The following is a 4,518-nucleotide window of genomic DNA, read 5'->3' as shown; positions in this document are numbered from 1 at the left end:
GTCATTTCTGAGGGGAATTCGACGTCAGGTCGCGAAACATATCGACGCTTTATTGCCACGCAGAATGCTTGGGTTCGATTCCTGCTGGGATCCTAATTTCATTATTTCCATTTGTCAGGTCAACACTGCCGATGTCGGCTTTTCTTAACGCTCTCGTATTTAAATTACCAATGTCTGCTCTCGCCGTTCCTGAGTAGATAAAACTGTCAATAACCTGTGGCGCATACCCGTACACCGCGGCCCGTGGTAAACGGGTATGTGCCACACGTCTCTGGACGAAAGGGTTTGACGACGTACGCGATCGGATTTTCACGCTATTCATGTCATGACCCGACAGTCACATTCGTCAAATCGTCTTAGATAGATAGATAGATAGATAGATAGATAGATAGATAGATAGATAGATAGATAGATAGATAGATAGATAGATAGATAGATAGATAGATAGATAGATAGATAGATAGATAGATAGATAGATAGATAGATAGATAGATAGATAGATAGATAGATAGATAGATAGATAGATAGATAGATAGATAGATAGATAGATAGATAGATAGATAGATAGAAACGCTCAAAGCGCCAAAGGTGCGCTAAGTTCGAAATGCTTCGCATTTTAAAAAAAACTGGGGAGGGGCGAAGCATGCAGGGAAGGGTGTTTCAGCTCCACTAACGTGAAACCTGGGGAAGGGCGAAGCATGCAGTATGCGCCTGTGTTTCCTACAGCAATATCACTGCTAACAGGCAATGAGAGACAGAAGCAGAAGAACAAGAAGAGCGTGACCTAGGTCATTTGCCACATTGTTTTGAGAGAGATTTCTTTGATGATGGTGCCAAGCCTGAAACCGGGCATATAAGGAAGGGTGTTTCAGCTCCACTAACGTCGTAGGAAAAGTGCGTCGGAATGCAGCTTGCTGCTTCTTCTTCCCTATATGCCCAGTTTCAGTTCCCTACGGCATGTAGGGAAGGGTGTTTCAGCTCCACTAACGTCGTCGGCTATTTGTTGGGCTAACTGTTGCCTTCTTCATTTTTAGTGGACCAGTGGTGAGTAAAGCACCATCACTTTGCAGATATGTTTCAAGGAGTCGTGTTTCAAATAGATGACTTTACCGTAGAGATCCACGTTTGTGTCTCTGGTTTTAGATAAAAAAAAAACTTGAGCGCCTTGGTAAATTTCGTCGGGGATTCTGACGCCACTGCTAAGCCAAACATGATGTTTTAGGCAATAACGACGAACCTTTAACTCACAATATGCATAGTATGGACCGGTGGAGAGTAGTGTGGGATTTACCCAATTTTTGTAGCGCATACCCGTTTATGAACGACCGCGACCACGACATGACATGCCGACAAGCCGAGACTCTAAGGTGCTTCGCCCCTAAAAGGTGGGACGAAGACAGTCATGTGCGGGCCGGGCCACTAGCGAGAGGCCCGCGGGCCGCCTGTTTGAGAATCCTGGCTTATATCTTCGTACGTGCTGGTCTCGCCACTCGGTTTGCGATAAAGTGATACTCAGTCAGAAGGTCGCTGCGTGAGCCAACAATCAAGGGTCAAGCAAGCAAGTGGCCGCGTTGCCTTACTCCGGCGTTTTGTTGAGTTACGCCAGGTTGGATGCTACAAGAGCTAGCATGCTAGCGTTACTTCATACAACATTCAATTTGTTGCTATCGCATTCATTCCCTCGCCCTTGAGGCGAAACTGCGACTATCTTTAGCAAGCGGCCGCGCTCTTTCTATGTACGAAACAGAATACCCACGCCTGGCCGCTGAGTGAGTAAGTGTGATGATGATGATGATGACCTCTTGCTGATGGCGCTCACCCAAAAAAAATCACAGATCCACGGAGTGAATGATGATGAGTGGGCGAAGCTGCGGAATTCACGGAAGATTCACGGTAAACCGTGAATCTTCCGTGAATTCTGCCCAGTACATCATCACCGACGTGAGATCGGGCGCGTTTATACTAAAGGTTCGATGAGTTATGACGACTTGCAGCTCACTTTAATTTTACATGTACGCTGTGAATTTTCATTGTTTAGAAAACCATTGCTTTAGAAAACATCTGGCGTCTTTCGTTAAGCAGCTGGCGTCTTTTCGTTTTGCTTTAGAAACATCTGGCGTTCTTTCGTTTTGCTTTTACAAAACATCTGGCGTCTTTCGTTGGTTTATTTCATCAATCAACGGCGTTTTGAACAAAATTTTTATTGTTTAATCACGCACAGGAGAAATCTCACCAGGCACTACCTTGGAGGTAAACAATGGCTGCTAATGGGAATGAGAGACAGAAGAAGTCGGCTTTTAGCTAACACTTACCCTTCTACTTCTACTAACGTTTCCTACTGGAACATGTCAATGGCTGCTAATGGGGAATGAGAGACAGAAGAATTCGGCTTTTAGTTAACGCGCACGCTGAGAATTTTTTATTGTTCAACAACGCACAGGAAAAATCTCCCACCGGCACCACCTTGGAGGTCAAGATCTGGTACTAGCGTTACGACTGGTTACGCACTACTACGACTACGACTACGAGGGACGAACGGGTGCCGCCTTAAGGAGCTTCGCCCCTAAAAACATAGCTGATATTTGCAAATTCCATATTCGCCTTTTCGGTCGGTTTCAAGATTGCGATAACAGCAGCACGTGTTGCACCCCAAGAAACTTCCGGTCGCTTCAATTATCACTCTGCAACGCAGACACAGAAAGCGTGCGTTTGAAGTTGTGTCAGAGTAAGGAAAGACGCTTTTTCCGCTTTCAGGTAAAAGGAAGGCGCTTAAAGTTAAGGACTAACTCTTACAATGTTGTGTGTGCAGCCTATAGGAATATTTATTTAAAATATTTGGCCAGACACAAGGAGAAAATTCTTGAAAATGTGCAGGTTACTCACTAAGGCTTTTGTTCCCCGCCAACGCTACTAGGCTAGGCTGGCGCACAAAAGCGGAAGCCGTCCAGCAGCTTTGTTTGTAAACAGCAAAAGGGTCTATAGCAAACAGACTATCAGATGTGATGTTTGACCGATGTAACAACGAGTTGAAATTAATAATGAAAATAAGCCAATATACACTAGCATGGTAATATTTTTGTTTCCTGTTTGTAATCAAACACGGCAGATGCCCGATGCACGACCTTTCCATAGTAGAATTATCTTTGACCGAAACCCTTTAATGTAGACCTGTGCAGTGAACGAAACTAAGCGCCGTCAACGAAACTCTGCGTGGTTTTTATTAGTAAATTGTTATTTGCAGCGCAGTATAACATAGAAATCCTGGAGCAACAATGGCGGTTATTTTTACATGGGACACGTGCGGTAATATAGTGATGTCGCTTACGAAACTCTAAGTAGTAGTTTCATTTTTGCATCTTTTTCCCATCTTCTAGAGAAGTAAGATGCTTTAGTTAACATGTTTTTTGTTGTATAGTTACTTGGTAGCGTAGAGCGTTTTACTCCAGTCTGCATAAGATTGCGTCTGGCGTTTGTTTAAGTTACAGTGACGCAATTTAGAAGTATTCTATATATATATATATATATATATATATATATATATATATATATATATATATATATATATATATATATATATATATATATATATATATATATATATATATATATATATAGCGCTCGCGTGTACCGGTTCAATAAACTTTACTTTGTGCAGTATATTACAGAAATCCTAGAGCAACAATGGGCGGTTATTTTTATATGGGACACGTGCCGTAATATAGTGATGACGCTTACGAAACTCTGAGTAGTTTTATTTACAGTGCAGTATCGGTACAGACATCCCAGAACAACAATGGCGGTTATTTTTACATGGTACGCGCGCAGTAATGTGGCGACGATGATTACATTGGAATACTAGTGTACCATTCATTAATGCGTGACGGCTCATTGCTCTCCCATAGTAGAGTATTCAAATCGCCAACAGTTTTTCAAAACGCGACGGTTTGAACGAAAGGGATATCAGCATACAGATCTTGCACAGCAGCGAACAAATAAGTACTCCGAATACTTTGCATATTTTACCAATCTCACGGTGTGGGTGTGTGCCACATGATTGCTACAAGGCGTAAGCCACTGAAATGACGGCATTTCGGAGTGCCGCCATTGACAGCAGCATACTCCATGGATATTCGTGCTTCCGTGAAGTTTATTAAAGTGTGAGTATAAAAAAAAAGCGACAAATTTTTGTGGTGCGATACATATATACCTACCAGTGCCGCGGCCGTGCCAGTGCACACAGCGTATGGCAGACGCCGTCTCCTCGCTTATTAAAGGCAGACTCGTAAATTGCTAGTGGAGCCCTGGACAAGGGGCTCCACCCACAGTAGCCAGGGAGCCTTATGTTTATTAAAATTGTTTCTCTCCCTCTCTTTCTGTCTCCGTGGTTTCCGTGGTGGTTTTGTGGATCTCTTTCAGCCGTCAAATTACACTGCAATCTTGAGGTTTTGCTGTCGAAACAACGGTATCGTTACGAAGCCGTTGGTGAATTCGGATTAATTTTGGCCTTCTGGGGTTATT

This window comes from Rhipicephalus sanguineus, chromosome 9, assembly GCF_013339695.2.
Source record: "Rhipicephalus sanguineus isolate Rsan-2018 chromosome 9, BIME_Rsan_1.4, whole genome shotgun sequence".
Lineage (NCBI taxonomy): Eukaryota > Metazoa > Arthropoda > Arachnida > Ixodida > Ixodidae > Rhipicephalus > Rhipicephalus sanguineus.
Note: the sequence above shows the minus strand (reverse complement) of the source record.